Here is a 20,653-nt window from a genome sequence, read left to right as displayed (position 1 = left end):
AATTCTTCCAAAATGCCAACTTCCACAATAGGCGCCGAAACACCCGGGTCATCCAAAACTCGATTCGAACATACGCCTAAGTCCAAAATAATCATACAAACTTGTTGGAACCTTTAAATCCCGATTCTGAGGTCGTCTACTCAAAAGTCAAAGTTTGGTCAACTCTTCCAACTTAAAGCTTCCAAATTTAGAATTTTATTTCCAAATCAACTCCGAATTTCCCGAAATTTAATTCTCACCACACGTACAAGTCATAACACCTGAAATGAAGCTACTCAATGCCTCGAACCGCTGAATGACGTGTTAGGGCTCAAAACGACCGGTCGAGTCATTACAATTACTTACTCGGATTATTGAGTCACATTTAACGCCAACTGGGCACTCACCTCAAAGGCTAAAACTCAATGTTTACAACACGAAAATGGCTAAATATGCACAAAGAATATACAAGAATTATCAAATAAGCCTAACAGGTATGACTCCCTATTAATACTATAGTATAAATTAAATTTCACAAAGGGAGAATTTTAAACTCATAATTTTTTTAATTTTAATTTTTTTTTCACCACAAGAACTTCGTCCTTATATAACATTAAATATTTCGTAGCATATAAAAATGCGAGGATCTCGTTCTCAACTCCGAATCACAAGTATTTTGCACATTGTGCCATTTAAAATTTTCAATTTCCTTTCTTTCTTCTTTTCAATAAATTTCGTAAACAGTTTTCACAACACATAATGAACCCTCATCCCGGTAGGGCATATAATTCATAGAATTGAATCCAATTATCCCGAAATCACGTCAAAACGTATTGTAGTGAGTAATAGAAAGCCATTTATTTTGGACTTATAGCCCTCAATAGTGAACAAAAATAAAAATGATAGACACGGGCTAACATTATCAAATACGGATAAACACGTGAGTGGTGTACAAAATTACTAACTCGCTATACATGGAGCATGATAGCAGGTCTCACCTCGATAATTGAAATTGAATCAAATAAGAACAGTGCTCCTCTATTACAAATTAAATCATAACTATAACGACAAAATCTGGTGTAGCGGCCTCAACCATACCATATCAATTATATCAATGGGTCGGGCCTCCCCCTCTAGGGCGCCCCCTATGTCACGACCCAATTTCACCTATAGGTCGTGATGGCGCCCAACACTACAGCTAGGCAAGCCAACTAGTAATTTAAACCCATATTCAATTCTTTTAAAATTAACCGAGTAATTAAACTCTTCTTACTTGCAAGAATTAAAACAATATGAAAAGATCTGATAAATTAAAATAACCAAGAAAAATAATTAAATCAAAACATTCTACTAGTGTGTGTGCCAAGACCTGGTGTCACAAGTGTATGAGCATCTAATAGATTATACAAAAATTATAAATACTGTCTGGAATGAAATAGACAGAATAAAAATTCAGGAAGAGGCACTAGTTGCTGCAGAATGGCTCAGAAAGCAGCTCACCACTAAGCCTACGGATAACGCGGGTGCACGCCGATAGGTCCAACGATAGCACATGTCTCAGGCCCTGCACAAAACGTGCAGCAAGTGTAGCATGAGTACGTAAATAACGTATACCCAATAAGTATCAAGCCTAATATCGAAGGGGTAGAGACGAGATGGCCGACTTTGACACTCACTATAGGTCAATAATAATAATTAAAATAAAACTAGGATATCTAAATCGACATGATTCACAGAGTTAACAATAATTTTATTTAACCAACAGAAATAATTAAATTCCTTCAAATGCAATAATTTCCAATCTATTAATTAAATTCACAAACTGCAATTAAAAATATCAAGGCATCGAGTAATTATTATTATTATTAGGCACGATTTCTGCCGAGGTCGTACGACTAGATCCAGAGTGTCGTGTACACTGCCGAGGGACGTGCGGCGCGATCCATAGATGCATCTATACTGCCGAGGCGTTTGGACCGCTCCACAAGAAAGGAGAACATTTTCTTATGTACCTCCGGAAGGAGAGTATATTTATTAGAAATTAATTCGAGAGGATGAACAATTTCTTTTAATAATTAATTAATTTAAGCAAACAATTAAGTATATAAGATTTTCATCTTTTACTATCCTTCCCTAACAATTCACAATATATTTCAAATAATTTAATTAAATAAAGGATACAATTTATACACATAATTCATGCTTTGAGTCCTAAACTACCCGGTCTTTAGCATAGATAGTAGCTACGTATGGACTCTCATCACCTCATGCGTATGTAGCCCCCACAATCAACAACAATTATTAGTTTAATCACCTATAGGGTAAATTCCCCCTCACAAGATTTGACAAGAGACTTACCTTGTCTCAAAGTCCGCTTTCCGATCAAAAATGTCGCGTAAAAACCTCAATTCTGTGCCGAAAAATCCGTAACTATCCAAAAATTATATAAAATAATTAATACATGTTCAATAATTCGAAATTTATGTATTAAATAAATTACCTTATCCAAAATGGTTAAATTCCTAAAATTCACCCCGGGCCCACGTGCCCAGATTCCGGAAATTTTCGAATGAAAACGTTACCCATAATCTCAAGAACTCAAATATATAATTTTGATCCAATTCCATAACTATTTACGTGGTTAAAATCTCATTTTTATAAAAATCTAGGATTTTCATCTAAACCCTTGATTTCTAAGATTTACCGGTTATAATCTATCCATAATCTATGTATTTCACTCAAGGTATGTAGAATTAACTTACCTTCCAATTGCTAGTTGAAATCCCCTCTCAAATGCTCCAAAATCGCCCAAAAATGGAAGAAATGAGGTTAAAACTGGTGAAATCCCGTTTTTTAAGACATTATGTCTGGTACAGTGAATCCCTTCTTCGCGAACGCGGTCAGTGCCTCGCGTTCGCGAAGGCAAAATTCCACAACCTTAAAATTACCCTTCACGAACGCGACATGGGTCTCGCGAACGAGAAGGCTTACTGGCCTGCCTTTCGCGAACGCGTGATCTCCCTCGCCAACACGTAGGGAAAAATCCCCGCCAATCCCATTCCTCTTTCGCAAACGCGTGTCTACCATCGCGAATGCGTAGGCCAAAACTCCCGGGCTTCACGAACGTGTCCCCTTCCACGCGAATGCGAAGGGCAAAAGCCCAGCTCCCAATTTTCCTTCTTCGCGAACGCGAGGGTCCTTCTGCGTTCGCGAAGAAGGAAACCAGAATTGGAAATTTCTCGTTTTCCAACTTAGCTCCGGGTGGTTAAAAAACTCACTAGAACCCCCCGGGACCACCGTCCAAATGTACCAACAAGTCTGAAAACATAACACGGACTTGCTCGAACTCTCAAAACACGAAATTCAACAACAAAACTAAGAATCGCACCCCAAATCCGAATTAGATCAAAATATGAACTTCAAGTTTCTAACTTCCTCCGAACGCGCCGAATCATATTTATACTACTCGGAATGACACCAAATTTTGCGTCCAAGTCTTAAATGACATAACGGAGCTATGAATATTTCCGAAACTGGATTCCAACCCTGATATCAAAAAGTCAACTCTCCGGTCAAACTTCCAAACTTAAATCTTGTTTTAGCCATTTCAAGCCTAATTTAACTACGGACTTCCAAATAAAATTCTGAACACGCTCCTAAGTCCAAAATCACCATACGGAGCTATTGGAACCATCAAATCCCGATTCCAGGTTCGTTTTTTTAAAATATTGACCAAAGTCAAACTTGGCCTTTTAAAGCCAAACTAAGGAACCAATTGTTCCGATTTCAACCCGATCACTTCCAAATTCTGAACCAACCATCCCCGCAAGTCATAAATTATTAAAAGCACATTCGAAAGTTTTATTTGGAGGAACGGGGTTCTAAAAGTCAAAATAACCAGTTGGGTCGTTACATTCTCCACCTCTTAAAGAAACGTTCGTCCTCGAACGGGTTTAGAATTATACCTGGAGTGTTGAATAAGTGTGGATATCTGCTTCGCATGTTTTCCTCGGCCTCTCAAGTCTCTTCCTCGACTGGTTGTCCCCTCCACTGGACTTTTACTGCAGAAATCCTCTTGGGCCTCAACTGGCGAACCTGTTTATCAACAATGGCAATTGGTTCTTCTTCATAGCCCAAACTATTATCTAGTTGAACTGTGCTGAAGTCTAACACATGTGATAGGTCGGCATGATACTTCCGGAGCATAGATACATGGAAAACCGGATGAACTCCTGATAGATTGGGAGGCAAGGCAAGCTCATAAGCAACCTCCCCAACTCGTCTCAACACCTCAAATGGGCCTATAAACCTTGGGCTCAATTTCCTCTTTTCCCCAAATCTCATGATTCCCTTCATCGGCGAAACTTTCAAGAGAACTTTTTCACCTACCATAAAAGTTAAGTCACGTGCTTTCTGATCCGCGTAACTCTTCTGTCTGGACTATACTGTAAGAAGTCGCTCCTGAATCAACTTTACCTTTTCCAAGGCATCTTTCACCAAGTCAGTACCATATAACTTAGACTCACCGGGCTCAAACCATCCGATGGGCGAACGACATCGCCGACCATATAAAGCCTCAAATGGAGCCATCTCGATGCTGGATTGGTAACTTTGATTATAAGCAAACTCGGCCAAAGGCAAGAAACGATCCCACTGGCCTCCAAAGTCAATCACACATGCCCTGAGCATATCCTCCAAAATCTGAATTGTCCGCTCTGACTGTCTGCGGATGAAAGGCTATGCTGAGCTCTACACGGGTCCCCAATTCACTTTGTACTGCTCTCCAAAAATATGAAGTAAACTGAGGGCCTCTATCTGATATGATAGAAATTGGCACACCGTGCAACCGAACTATCTCCTGAATATATATATTTAGGCCAACCTCTCTGAAGTATACGTAGTCACTACATGAATAAAGTGTGCCGACTTGGTCAACCTTTCGACAATAACCCAAACTGCATCAAACTTCCGCAAGGTCCGCGGCAACCCAACTACAAAGTCCATAGTGATGCGTTCCCATTTTCACTCTGGTATAGTCATCTGCTGAAGTAGGTCACCTGGTCTCTGGTGTTCATATTTAACTTGCTGGCAATTTAGACACCTAGCTACATACTCAACTATGTCCTTTTTCATTCGTCGCCACCAATAATGCTGCCTTAGGTCACGATACATCTTCGTAGCACCTGGATGAATAGAATACCGAGAACTGTGTGCTTCCTCTAGGATATATTTCCTCGGTCCATCCTTATTCGGAACACATAGACGATCCTGGAGTTGCAGAACACCTTCCGCTCCAATAGTAACTTGGCACCACCCCGTAGTACCATTTCTCGAAGAACCATTAAGTGTGGATCATCATACTGGCGAGCCTTGATCTGCTCAAATAGTGAAGACTGAGCTACAACACATGCAAGAACTCGGCTGGGCTCTGAAATATCCAGCTGCAAAAATCCATTGGCCAAGGACTAAATATCCAAAGCTAATGGCCTCTCCTTTGCTGAAATGAAAGCCAAACTACCCATACTCTCCGCCTTTCTACTCAAGGCGTCGGCAACCACATTTGCTTTTCCCGGATGATATAGGATAGTAATATCATTATCTTTTAGTAACTCCATCCATCTGCGCTACCTCAAATTTAGGTCCCTCTGCTTGAATAAATGCTGCAAACTGCGATGGTCAGTGTAAACCTCACAAGACACCCCATAAAGATAATGCCTCCAAATCTTAAGAGCGTGAACAATTGCAACTAACTCCAAATCATGCACCGAATAATTCTTCTCGTGGGGCTTCGGCTGACGTAAAGCATATGCAATAACTCGCCCTTCCTGCATTAATACACAACCCAAGCCAATGTGTGAAGCATCACAATACACTGTATACATCCCCGAACCGGAAGGCAACACTAACACTGGTGTTGTAGTCAATGCTGTCTTGAGCTTCTGAAAGCTCACCTCATAATCATCGGACCATCGGAACGGAGCACCCTTATGGGTTAATTTGGTCAAAGGTGCTGTAATAGATGAAAAACCTTCCACGAACCGACGATAATAACCTGCTAAACCCAGAAAACTCCTTATCTCAGTCGCCGAAGTGGGACGATGCCAATTCTGAACCGCCTCAATCTTTTTGGGATCAACCTTAATACCCTCGCCTTATATAATATGCCCCAAATATGCTACAGACTCTAGCCAAAACTCATATTTAGAGAACTTAACATATAACTTTTGTTCCCACAGCGTCTGAAGCACCTCATATGCTGCTCGTGCTCCTCCTTACTGCGCGAGTAGATCAAGATGTCTTCAATGAAGACAATGACAAACGAATCAATATATGGCATGGATACCCTGTTCATCACATCCATAAACGATGTCGGGGTGTTAGTTAAACCGATGGACATCATCAGAAACTCATAATGACCATATCTAAGTCTGGAAAGCAGTCTTTGGAACATCCGAATCCCGAATCTTCAACTGATGATACCCCAACCTCAAGTCGGCCTTAGAGAACACCCTAGCACCCTGCAACTGGTCAAATGGATCATCAATACGCGGCGACGGGTACTTGTTCTTAATAGTGACTTTGTTCAATTGATGATAATCAATACATATTCACATCGTTCCATCCTTCTTCTTCACAAATAATATCAGTGCACCCCAAGGCGATACACTCGGTCTGACGAACCCTTTGGCTAGTAACTCCTCAAGCTGTTCTTTCAATTCTTTCGGATCCATGCGATACGATGGGATAGATATAGGCTGGATATCTGGAGCCAAATCAATAAAGAAATCAATATCACGATCAGGTGGCATTTCTGGAAGATCTGAAGGAAATACATCGGAGAACTCTCGAACTACAGGCACTGAATCAATAGTCGGAGTCTCTGCAGTAGTATCCCGAACATAGGCTAGATAAGCCAAACAACCCTTCTCAACCATGTGTTGAGCCTTCATAAAAGAAATAACTCGATTAGATGCACTAACAGACGAACCCTTCCACTCTAGCCTAGGCAATGTTGGAATAGCCAATGTAACAGTCTTGGTATGGCAATCTAGGATGGCATGATATGGAGATAACCAGTCCATGCCTAGGATAATTTCAAAATCGGTCATCTCAAGCAATAGGAGATCTGCTCTAGTTTCATAACCACAAAATGTAATAATACAAGACCAGTAGATCCGATTCACAACAACAGAATCGTCCACATGAGTGGACACATAAAGGGAGTACTCAAGGACTCACGGGAAACACCCAGGAAATGAGCAAATAGAGATGAGACATAGGAATATGTAGATCCTGGATCAAATAATACAGAGGCATCTTTGCCGCAAACAGAAATAATACCTGTAATCACGGCATCTGAGGCCTCTACATCTGGTCTGGCCGGAAAAGCATAGAACCGAGCTGGAGCGCCAACTGGCTGGCCTCCGCCTGGCTGACCTCCACCTCTAGGACGGCCCCTTCCCACCTGTCCTCCACCTCTTGGTGGTCGTACTACTGGTGGAGCAACTAGCGCGGTAATCATAGGCTGCTGACCCTGCTGCACTGGCCTACCCCGAAGGCTGGGGCAGAATCTCCGTATGTGACTGGGATCCCCGCATTCATAACAACTCTTCAGTATAATGGGCTGCTGACTAAGAATCTGGCCCTGGTGACCTGAATACCCACTGGAAGAACCCTGAATAGCCGGTGGGCGATAAGAACTTTCTGGTATAGCACTGAAATAAGGTCGCACTGGAGCACCCCGAGGAGGCAGTGGTGCTGGATATGAGGGCCTACTGGACTGCCCTCTCACGAACTGACCTCTACCCCCAGACGGAGCACCTCTGAACTCTCCAGAATATCTAAATTGCTTATCTCTCATAACCTGCTCTCGGCTCCTCTGACACACACCCTCAATCCTCCGGGCTATCTCCACGACTAGCTCATAAGAAGTACCCATCTCAACCTCTCGAGCCAAAGTGGCCTGAATGCTAGTATGTAAACCCGTAACGAACCTCCGCACTCTCTTCACCTCAGTAGGGAGTATCATAAGTGCATGGCGAGATAACTCAGAGAATATCGCCTCATAATCAGTCACTAACATCTGACCCTACTGGAGCTACTCAAACTGAAATCGCAACTCTTCCCTTTGAGAGGGTGGAATATACATGTCCAGGAAGATACGGGTAAACCTGTCCCAAGTCATGGGAGGAAAATCTACTGGTCTGCCAAGAAGATAAGACTTTCACCATCTACGGGCTCTACCCTCTAGCTGAAAAGTAGCAAAGTCAACCCCACGAGACTCCAATATCCTCATGTTGTACAGTCTATCCTTGCACCGATCAATGAGATCCTAGGGATCCTCATGTCACTCACCCCCAAAGACAGGAGGATGAAGTCTAGTCCATCTGTCCAATAGTTTCTGCGGATCAGCGGCTGCAGCTGGCCTGGGCTCAGGTATAGCTGCTGCCACTTACTGGGCTCCACCCATGTGTAGTGCACCCTGGGTCTGATATACAGCAGCTGCCTGCCCATGAGCCTGTACGGTAGGGGTTTGTGCTCCCCCGCCTGCCTGAGATGTGGCTAGGTATGCCGAAAATAAACTGGCCTAAGTCATAGTGTCCATGAACCGCAACATACGACTCATGACATCCTAGAATCCCGGTGCAGATGTGAAATCCACCGGAGCTCGCTCTGCCACAAGCACCTCACCCTGTTCCTCAATAATGGGATTTTTTGCTGGACCCACTGGCGGCATAACTTTAAACAGTCCTGGGACATCCTCTCCCCCTACCACGAGCTGGAGCCCTCCCTCGACCTCTACCTCGGCCTCTAGCAACTGGAGGAGTAGCTCTTCCCTGGTCTAGAACCTCATTAGAGCGCGTTCTCACCATCTGTGAGAGAATAAGAGAAAGATATTTTGTACTACATCAATTGCACGATGGAAGATGAAGAAAGGTAGTTTTGTAACACCCAATAACTTCTCGAAGATAAGTACAAATATCTCCGTACTGATCTGCAAGACTCTATTAGGCCTGCTCGTAACTTGTGAAACCTACTTGAACCTAGTGCTCTGATACCATGTTGTCACGACCCAATTTCACCTATAGGTCGTGATGGCCCCCAACACTACAGCTAGGTAAGTCAACTAGTAATTTAAACCCATATTCAATTCTTTTAAAATTAACCGAGTAATTAAACTCTTCTCACTTGCAAAAATTAAAACAATATGAAAAGATCTGGTAAATTAAAATAATAAAAAAAATAATTAAATCAAAATATTCTACTAGTGTGTGTGCCAAGACCTCATTTCACAAGTGTATGAGCATCTAGTAGATTATACAAAAATTATAAATACTGCCTGGAATGAAATAGATAGAATAAAAATTCAGGAAGACGCACTAGTTGCTGCAGAACGGCTCAGAAAGCAGCTCACCACTAAGCCTCCGGATAACACGGGTGCGCGCCGATAGGTCCAACGATAGCACCTGTCTCAGGCGCTGCACAAAAAGTGCAGCAAGTGTAGCATGAGTACGTAAACAACGTGTACCCAGTAAGTATCAAGCCTAATCTCGAAGAGGTAGAGATGAGATGACCGACTTTGACACTCACTATGGGTCAATAATAATAATTAAAATAAAACTAGAATATCTAAATCGACATGATTCACAAAGTTAACAATAATTTTATTTAACCAACAGAAATAATTTTCAATCTATTAATTAAATTCACAAACTGCAATTAAAAATATCAAGGCATCAAGTAATTATTATTATTATTATTAGGCACGATTTCTGCCGAGGTCGTACGACCCGATCCAGAGTGTTGTGTACACTGCCGAGGGACAGGCAGCGCGATCCATAGATGCATCTATAATGCCGAGGAGTTCGACACGCTCCACAAGAAAGAAGGACATTTTCTTATGTACCTCCGGAAGGATAGTATATTTATTAGAAATTAATTCGAGAGGATGAATAATTTCTTTTAATAATTAATTAATTTAAGCAGAAAATTAAGTATATAAGATTTCCATCTTTTACTATCTTTCCCTAACAATTCACAATGTATTTTAAATAATTTAATTAAATAAAGAATACAATTTACACAAATAATTCATGCTTTGAGTCCTAAACTACCCGGACTTTAGCATAGATAGTAGCTACGTACGGGCTCGTCACCTCGTACGTACGTAGCTCCCATAATTAACAACAATTATTAATTTAATCACCTATGGGGTAAATTCCCCCACACAAGATTACACAAGAGACTTACTTTGTCTCAAAGTCCGCTTTCCGGTCAAAAATGTCGCGTAAAAATCTCAATTCGGTGCCGAAAAATCCGAAACTATCCAAATATTATACAAAATAACTAATACATGTTCAATAATTTGATATTCATCTATTAAATACATTACCCTATCCAAAATGGTAAAATTCCTAAAATTCACCCCTGACCCACGTGCCTGGATTCCAGAAATTTTTGGATGAAAACGTTACCCATAATCTCAAGAACTCAAATATATAATTTTTATCCAATTCCATAACCATTTTGGTGGTTAAAATCTCATTTTTATACAAATCTAGGTTTTTCATCTAAATCCTTGATTTCTAAGATTTACCGGTTATAACCTACCCATAATCTATGTATTTAACTCAAGGTGTGTAGAATTAACTTACCTTCCAATTGGTAGTTGAAATCCCCTCTCAAAAGCTCAAAAATCGCCCAAAAATGGAAGAAATGGGGTTAAAAATGGTGAAATCCCGTTTTTAAGACATCCTGTCCGGTATTGTGAATCCCTTCTTCGCGAAGGCAAAATTGCACAACCTTAAAATTACCCTTCGCGAACACGACATGGGTCTCACGAACGCGAAGGCTTACTGGCCTGCCCTTCGCGAACGTGATCTCCCTCGCGAACGCGTAGGGAAAAATCCCCGCCAGTCCCATTCCTCTTTCGCGTAGGGAAATTTCTCGTTTTTCAACTTAGCTCCGGGTGGTTAAAAAACTCACTAGAACCCCACGGGACCCCGTCTAAATATACCAACAAGTCTGAAAATATTACACAGACTTGCTCGAACTCTCAAAACACGAAATTCAATAACGAAACTAAGAATCGCACCCCAAAACGAATTAGATCAAAATATGAACTTCAAGTTTTTAACTTCCTCCGAACGCGCCGAATCATACTTATACTACTCGGAATGACACCAAATTTTGCGTGCAAGTCTTAAATGAGATAATGGAGATATGAAAATTTTCGGAACTGAATTTCGACCCCGATATCAAAAAGTCAACTCCTCGGTCAAACTTCCAAACTTAAATTCCTGTTTTAGCCATTTCAAGCCTAATTTAACTACGGACTTTCAAATAAAATTCCGAACACGCTCCTAAGTCCAAAATCACCATACGGAGCTATTGGAACAGTCAAATCCCGATTCCGGGGTCGTTTTCTCAAAATATTGATCGAAGTCAAACTTGGCATTTTAAAGCTAAACTAAGGAACCAATTGTTCCGATTTCAACCCGATCACTTCCAAATTCTGAACCAACCATCCCCGCAAGTCATAAATTATTAAAAGCACATTCGGGAAGTTTTATTTATGGGAACAGGGTTCTAAAAGTCAAAATGACCAGTTGGGTCGTTATACCCTACCCGCCTGTCATCCACCCCTAACTGACTATGCATGTGGGGTGGTAACTGGAATAGAGCATGTAGCTTGAGCATTCTGATGAAATCCGCCTCTCCCAAGTCTGGGTCAATCTCTCATGATGTTCCTAGTATCACCACAGCGATAACAACCCCTCTACGGGTTCGGCTGCTCATACTGAGTTTGTGCCGGATAACTGGAACAACCATTATAGGAACCCCGTGCCGGTGGTTCATTAAAAGAATTTACTGGAGCACTTCGAGTATTCTGAAATTATTTCCATGACCCCGCTGATACTGAAATATAGAATTATTAAGGGTGGGGGAATACCACAAGTCCCATCATTATCCCATAGAAATCTCAACTCTTAATCATATACAAGTTTTGGAGAACCTTTCAATACCACATAAATACATCTCAGGCTAAAATTGATATAACACATGACCCTGCAATCTGATCGTTGATAGTAAACTCCCCTCACTTGGCGCGAAGCCATAGGACACAGTGTGATGATGCACAATACTAACCTTCATCGCTCGTACGTCACCAGTCATAAGACACATCAAGTTATTTATTGGGCGCATGTCATCCTCATGACAGACAAAATTGCTTCCTCGAGTGCCTTGACTGCTAGAATGTACCTTTCACTAAATGAAAATCCCACACACACTACATAGTCTCTAATACCACCAACTATCTTCAGATCTACACCTACCTCGTGACCCTACCACGATTGTGACAATTAGGCAATTAATTAAACCTTCTTAAGATCATATTTATCAACCAGATGTCAGAACCTAATGCACCTCCATGTGCACAATTGAATGATCTCTCAATACTTCCGCATCCTCGATCTGGACGACACGTTGTAGGAATGGTTGAGCAACTCTGTCTCCCTTATGACCCCTCTGTAGTATCACGAACCATTAACGCATAGTTGATACCGAGTGCGCAATTTCAGCCTCGCCCGCATGCTTTAACCCGACCACAATGCATAAGTACTCGTCACCTCACATATACGTTGTTCCCCAACATTTAAACATGTAGAAAATAGACAAACAAGTCCTATTCCCTCAAGTCAAGGTTAGACACAACACTTATCTCGCTCCAAAGGCCACTCAATGCTCAATTACCGCTTTTTCTGTCACGACCCAAAATCCCACCACAGGCGCCGTGATGGCACTTAGTCTCTAAGACTAAGTAAGCCAATTATAATTACAATTCAAGCCAATTTTATTTTTTAATATATATAAACCAACAGCGGAAATAATTACAAATATAACAACCTCCCAAGACTGGTAATACTGAGTCACGAACTCTAACTGAATACATGGAATGATCTCAAGGATTGAATACTCAATACTATTCAAATAATAATTAACAATACAATAAAATGGAAAGACTCCAAGGGACTGCGACGCCCAAGCAGCTCTACCTTGAATCCTTGCGATCACACCTTAACTATGTCCGAGTCCGATATCTCCAAACCTAGCTCTGCACAAAAATATGCAGAAGTGTAGTATGAGTACACCACAGTCGGTACCCAGTAAGTATCAAGACTAACCTCAGTGGAGTAATGACGAGGTATAGTCAAGACACTCACTAGTCTAATAACTTGTGTAATATAGCATACAAAAATAATAGGAAACAAATAACAATGATGGCAATAATAATCAATCAGTGATATAAACAGCAGGGCGGAAAGAACACCATAAATATTGCTCAACAAATAATGAATACAAGTACAACCAATTTAATCAAGTCCTTCAAATATAGTTCGTTCACCTATAAATCTTTCAAATAATAAACAGGATATAATACTTTCCAATAATTTTATTTCGAATATACTTCCTTCAAATAAATATCTTTCAAATATAATTTTGGAATATAATTCCTTCAAATAAAAGTCACCTTGTAACACCTCATTTCATATTCATAATAATATGGGTCTCAGCCCACTTTCATATTTTTACGGCATCTCGTGCCCATGTTTCTATCACAACTGCACGGACAACTCACGTGCCAAAAATATCAATATATAAAAGAATCTGCACGATCAATTGACTTTAGAAATAGTTTGAGTGAAGAAAATGACATTTGCACTTAAATTAAAGCATCAGATAAACTACTTATTTGGATGTAATACTTATCAATATAAAACATAATAGAAATTTTCTTTTATTTAAAACAATTCAGTCATCAAAAATCAATAAAAACCAGAAATATAAATCTCCAGAGTCTCGTACTAAAAAGCCAAAGCCAACACAATACAATAAGGAGTACAAAACACATAATAATAAAGTCAACTAGTACATCACCGAAGAAGACAAGAATTTACATATCACGAAAAAATAAAATAACCAACGGTAAGTGCATCCATAGAACAATATCAACAAAACGGCATTCCCGAGGTACCGCCTCGTAGTCTCAAAAGTAAATATGCAAGACAGGGAGATCTCCCGAAATACCGTTCCGTAGTCCCAAAGTAAATATGCAAGACAAGGGAGGATCTCCCGGAATACCGTTCTGTAGTCCCAAAGTAAATATGTATGGGGATCTCCCAGAATACCGTTCCGTAGTCCCAAAGTAAATATGATTTCAACAACTGCACATCAAGTGCTCACATATCACAAATGGATCATCAAGTACTCAAATATTACAACATATCACAAATTTCAACAATATATTATTCTTTTCACAATAAGAAGCCCACGGCTCGGCCATAATGAGCACAACATCTTAACAAAATATTCGGGAGTGAATAACTCAACCGAATAATATTTCACAATTCGGCACTTTGCCTCAATATGATTCACAGCCTTTATAATTCAAATTCTTGATAATTATATAACGCTTCGGTTTAAACTTATTTCATTAATTATTTGCAGATGGAAAATCCATAATAAAATTAAATTCCAAGAAATATCAAATCATCAAACTCACGAATTTCACATAAATATACAAGTAATAATCACATCAAATTGTCATATAAAAATAAATTTAACAAACACGAATTGAGGCATGGCAAATAGATGATTTAATAAATGTCAGCGGTTATACAATTTACTACACAATAGGCCTAAGACTTTAACCCAATATATTTTACACATATAAGCCTGAGTACGTACTCGTCACCTCGCGTACACGGCTTTTCACATTTCACAAATGGCACATAAGACTCGATGCCTAAGGGATAATTCCCCCACTCAAGGTTAGGCAAGATACTTACCTTTTTGAAGTTACGACGATATTCCAAAATAGTCTTCTTGCTTGAATTGACCTCTGTACAGCTCAAATCTATCCAAATTTATTGTACAACCTCATTAAAATTCATTGGAAACAATTATGGATAATAATACATCGACTTAAAAATTTATTCCAAAAAAGTCAACAAAAGTCAACGCGGGGCTCGCCTCTCGGAACCCAATATAATTTTGATGAAATCCGAACACACATTCCGATACTAGTTCAACCATATAAATTTTATCAAGTTCCGATAACAACTCGACCTCCAAATCTTAAATTTTTGTTTTTGAAATGTTTTGCAAAAATCTTGATCTTTTCTATTTAAATTCAAAATAAATGATAAATATAACCATAGAATCCTGAAGTATAATCACTTTTGGATATAGAACACTTACCCCAATCCATATGGTGAAAATCGTCTCAAACATCGCTTTAATCCGAACTCTATAGCTCCAAATATGTTAAAAATGGCTGAAACCTCGAAATATAGCTACTGCCCATATATTTACTTTCTGCGATCGCGGAAAATGCTTCGTGATTGCGAAGCACAACTTTTCTCAGCCCAAAATTTGCCTTTTGCGATCGCTTAAAATGCTTCGCGATCGCGAAAAACAAGTGTCCAGCTCTTCTAGATAGCCTCTAGTATAATGGTCATAACCTTTGGTACAAAACTCCAAATTATAAATGGTTTAACTTTCTGAAAACTAGACACCAAGGGATATAACTTTCATTTGTTGTTCATCTCTTAATTCCTTATAAATTGCTAGATATAAGATTTCAAGTCAGCCCTGTGCAACAGAGATTTCCAAACTCTTCCTAGACAGCATATAGTTTATCCGCCATAACTTTTTGTACACAACTCCAAATGACAAATGGTTTACCTTTCTAAAAAATTAGACACAAAGGGCTACAACTTTTATTTTTGAATCATCTACAAATTCCTTATAGGTTGTGAGATATTAGCTTCCAAAATCGGGTGAGTGCAGCATGATTTTCCTCTATGCGATCGCGAAAAGGCTTCCGCGATCGCGATTCACAGTGTCCAAACAGCAATATTTCTCTTCATGATCGTGACCGTTTGTCCGCGATCGCGATGCTTACCTCTGTGGCAAAAAACCAGCAACTAAAAATGACCTAGAAATGGTCCGAAACCACCTCGAAACTCACCTGAGCCACTCGAGACCCTGTTCGAACATACCACACATCCTAAAATACAATACAAACTTAGTCGAGGCTTCAAATCACGTCAAACAACGCCGAAATTACGAATCGCGCATTGAATCAAATTTTAAATTTTCAAATCTTCCGACTTCTATATTTTGCGCCGAAACATATCAAATCAATCCGGAATGACTTCAAATTTTGAACACAAGTCATAAATGATGTAATGGAGCTATTCCAATTTCCGGAATTGAAATCCGACCTCGTTATAAAAAATTTAACCTTCTGTCGGATTCTTCCAAAAATCTTATATTTTTCAACTTTCGCCAAAATGCGTCGAATTGACCTACGGGCTTCCAAATCAAAATCCGAACATGCGCCTAAGTCCGAAATCATCATACGAAGCTATTGCCATCATCGAAATTCTATTCCGGGATCGTTTGCTCAAAAGTCAACTCTCCGGTGAACTCTTTCCATTTAAGCTTCTAAATAAGAATTATTCTTTTAATTTAATTCTGAATTTTCCGAAAATCAAAATCGACCATACCCGTGGGTCATAATACATATTGAAAAACTTCTCGAGTCCTTAAATCACTGAACGAGGCATTAATTCTTGAAACGACAAGTCGGGTCGTTACATATAATAAATAAAGTAAATAAAAGAGAACTAAATAAAAGGAAATTTTAATTCATGCTCGTATCCTCTTACTTATCCTTTTCATGTATTTAGACCGAACCCAATCTTAAAGCATGTAAACAGTTTAATCACTAATGGGCCTGGCCTTTAAACTTCTCCCACAGTCTAATTTCATTCCAAACGAATATATACCAAAATGACAAATGAAACACCTAAACATACGAACATCCTAAGCATAAGAAATGGGAACAACAAAAACAGATTTAAAAGGTGACTTAAAATATGGCACTGGCCATCATAGCTTTAGATTCAGAACTGACTTCCACATAATGAGCACTCTACTCTTGAAATCTTTAGCAAAGGACAAAATTCAAAATAACTTTCCATGAGAAAAGAATATGTGTGTTAGCCCAGCAGAAGCATCACGTGAATTAGATTAATGTGCCATCATTTTTCTTAGTAAATTAACTTTTAATATTCAGCACAAATTCAACACAACAGTTGTATAGAATTGGAGATCATAATATATTTCTCTTTAGAAGTAAAAATAAAGTAAGTTCAAATATATAGTAAAAGCATCATACAGAAGGAAACTAAAGAACCAATGCTCATGAATAAAGTTCAAACCCAAAATTTTCGATTAATGAACTAAATCCAAAAACCAGAATTGAGACGTATAATAAACTCGACGAACACATATAAAATCAACAAAAACTAAGAGAATAGACCAGCAACATATTTCAATCACAACCACGAAAGTAACATCGCAAATAATAGAGAAGAGGAGAAAAGATGGACCTGAATTGCTTTCCAATATATTTGAATCTCTGACGATTACAACTTAATGAGAATTTCGACGTTTGAACTCGAAAGGAAGATGAAAAACAGCAGTAACAAAATCGAGCAGGGACCGCAAACCAGTAACAAAACTCGAACGGCACCGAAAATCTGGAGCTCGAACACGACCAAACCTCAAATTTCAATCAAACTCCATTTTTTCGCAACCAAAATTGAAATAGAAAAGAAGAAACATAAAAGGTAAAAAAATTGTGTTTTTGTTGTTTTTCTGAAATTTTAAAGGATCGAAAACTAAGGAAAGGAGCTTGAAGAATTCTTGAAACCCAAGTTTCCTCTCAATTTTCTGTCCGATTTTTTCTCTCCCGAAATCTCTTATTTTTGGACTCTCACTCTTGCTCTCCGTTTCTTTCCTCTGTTTTTGCTGTTCTTTTCCGCATCCTCTCTTTAGCTCAAACATTTCTGTCCTCTAATCTCTCTAATGTCTATCCCCCAATTATGTATGTGCGTGTGTGTGGCCGCCGGTCCTAGGTCCTTGGGGTATTCGATTTTTTGGGGAGAAAGCTAACCTTTGGGAGTATTTGATTTTGGAAATTGGGGGCGGTAGAGGTGTGGAGACTTTTTGGGGTGCGGCTTCTAGCTAGTTCTTAGGATTAGGGTCTTGGGTGTTACATTAGGTATTTGCATGGGAGTGGGAATTAAATATGGGATGTTGGGTCTTAGGGGAGTGGAGGGTTGAGATTAAAAGAGGGGAGGAAGATGGGTCAGGCGGGTATGGGCTAAGGGGATTGGATTAGGTTGGTTGAATTGGGCTTAAAACAATACGGATATCCTAAAATTGAAACAAGACAATACCAGCCCAAGCATCTTAATCTTACTTCTAAATATAATATAAAATATATACTATAAAATACAAAAGTAATTCTAATTAATTAAAATAAAAAATATTATATTGTGAAACTATTTTTGGTATTCCTCAAGATTATATAAAAATAAAAGTAGAGAAAAATAAAAATCCTAGTAAAGTAGTATGACTACAAAAACATTAGTGAAACTATATTTGTGTTTTTTAAAAGATCATACTAAATAAAAATAGGTAAAAATAGTATTACTACATAAAATACTAATTAAACTTGAATTAAAATAGACTTGAAACTATTTTTGTGTTTTTGATTATTTTTTAAAAAAAATACTAAAATAGACCAAATAAAATAACAATTAAAATAATATATTACAATCTTAGAAAAATTAAAATAACTAAAATAAATATAAAATATGTGAAACTACTAATATAGTTTGAAGACGTGGCAGGTCAAATATTACGTGCTTACAACTGTCCCTCTTTGCTTGGAAACACAAAGTATTTTTGAGCAAAGAAACAAGTAAGCGACGTAATTGATTTCTCACCCGATACTTATTCAAAAGAAAATAAAGATGGATAAAAGATTGTGACCGAGCTCTAGTATTTGAGCTGCCTACATATCCTTGGCTATAAAGGAATCATGTCATGTGTTATTGAGAAGTAAGAAAAGTGAGAAGGATACCGAGGTGGAGAGTCGAGTGAAGTGTTGTGCCATCGAGGTTCCGGTCCGGGGTCCCTGCTATTACATCAAAAATAAAAGAAAAAGTACAAGATCCTATCTACTTCTTGTCTCGAATCTTCCTTGAATATGTACTTGAATCTTCAACATGAGATAGAAAATCAACCCTATTCTTCAGGTGGGCATCCTGCTGACTTGAACTTGAAGAAAACTGGAAGTTGACCCTATTTTTCAGGCGGGCTCCTACTGCTTGGACTTGAAATAAACTTGAACTTGGAGTAGACTTGATCTTGCAGACCTTGTTTTTTAGGCGGGCTCGTGCTACTTCTGATTTGAACTAAAAAAACTAGAAGTTGACCCTGTCCTTTAGGCGGGCTCCTGCTGCCCATGTCTTGAACTTGAAATATGAAAGTTGACCCTGTTCTTCAGGCGGGCTCCTGATACATATGACTTGAACTGAAAATTGAAAGCTGACCATGTACTTCAGGTGAGCTCCTGGTACTTCTAAGTTAAACTGGAAATTGACGGTTGATCTTGTTCTTCAGGCGGGCTCCTGGTGCTTCTAACTTGAACTTGAAATAAGCTTGACTTTGAAGTAGGCTTGCGCTTGTAAACCTGCATTTTTCAGGTGGGCTCCTGCTTCTTAAACTCGAAAATTGGAAGTTGACCCTGTTCTTCAGGCAGGCTCCTGGTGCTTCTCTGATTTGAACTTAAAATCAATTTCTGAAATATTGACCCTTGTTCTCCAGGTGGGTGCCTGCAATCAAAACAAACAAAACGAATTAAATTTTCTGCCCCAATTTGTACTAGGAAGAATTGTGAGTTGTTAGCAAAACTGTAAATCACATATGCTATTGATGAAGGATGCAATGATGAGATTAAAACTAAAGATTCGACTAGGATGTGTGTCTTCTGTGAGTAAAACCAAGAAAATTTTAACTAGCAAATACGTCTACTAAAAGTAAAACCTGAATGACCCAAACTAGGAAGTGTGTCTCCTAGGGGTGAAACTTCAATGGCTCAAATTAGGATGCGTGTCTCCTAAAAGTGTAGCCTAAAAGACTTAAACTAGGAAGTGCTTCTCCTAGATGTGAGATTGAACTTGAGAAAAACTAATAATTGACCATATTCTCCAGGCGGGACTCCTGAACTCAAGGAAAACTAAATATAAACAACTTAAGAAAACTAGAAACTGACCCCTAGGCGGGACCCCTGAACTCAAAGAAAGCTAAAAATTAATTAATTAAGGAAATTAAAAATTGGCTCTATTCTCCAAGCGGGACTCCTGAACTTAAGAAAAACTAAACAGTAACATCTTAAGGAAACTAAAATGAACCTATTCTCTAGGCGGAACCCCTGAACTAGAGATTAGCTAAACATTAAAAACTTAAGAAAACTAAAATCGACCCTATTCTACAGGCGGGACCCCTGAGCTCAAGGAAAAACTAAAGATTAATAACTTAAAGAAATTAAATACTGACACTATTCTCCAAGCGGGACCCTTGAAATAAAGGAATGCTAAAGATTAAAAATTTAAAAAAACTAAAAGCTGACCCTATTATCAAGACGAGACCCCTACACTCAAGTAAAACTAAATACTAACAACTTAAGGAAACTACAAACTAACCCTATTCTCCAGGCGGGCCCATGAACTCAAGGAAGGCTAAAGAT

At 39.0% G+C, this 20,653-nt stretch overlaps 1 long non-coding RNA gene across 2 annotated transcripts; it reads right to left on the bottom strand.

Moving 5' to 3' along the window:
* Positions 1-1,332: 1,332 nt before the first annotated feature.
* LOC142171597 (uncharacterized) lies at positions 1,333-18,140 on the bottom strand. 2 transcript variants are annotated; one of them, XR_012701390.1, is made up of 4 exons: positions 17,445-18,140; positions 14,832-14,899; positions 9,361-9,458; positions 1,333-1,543 (listed from the first exon to the last, which is right to left on the bottom strand). It is a non-coding gene; the product is annotated as an uncharacterized LOC142171597 (long non-coding RNA). The 2 variants fall into 2 exon arrangements; XR_012701389.1 differs by lacking the exon at positions 1,333-1,543 and having other exon boundaries at positions 9,182-9,458.
* Between the last annotated feature and the right edge of the window lie 2,513 nt (positions 18,141-20,653).

This window comes from Nicotiana tabacum, chromosome 17, assembly GCF_000715075.1.
Source record: "Nicotiana tabacum cultivar K326 chromosome 17, ASM71507v2, whole genome shotgun sequence".
NCBI lineage: Eukaryota > Viridiplantae > Streptophyta > Magnoliopsida > Solanales > Solanaceae > Nicotiana > Nicotiana tabacum.
This window is presented reverse-complemented; position numbering and strand designations above follow the sequence as displayed.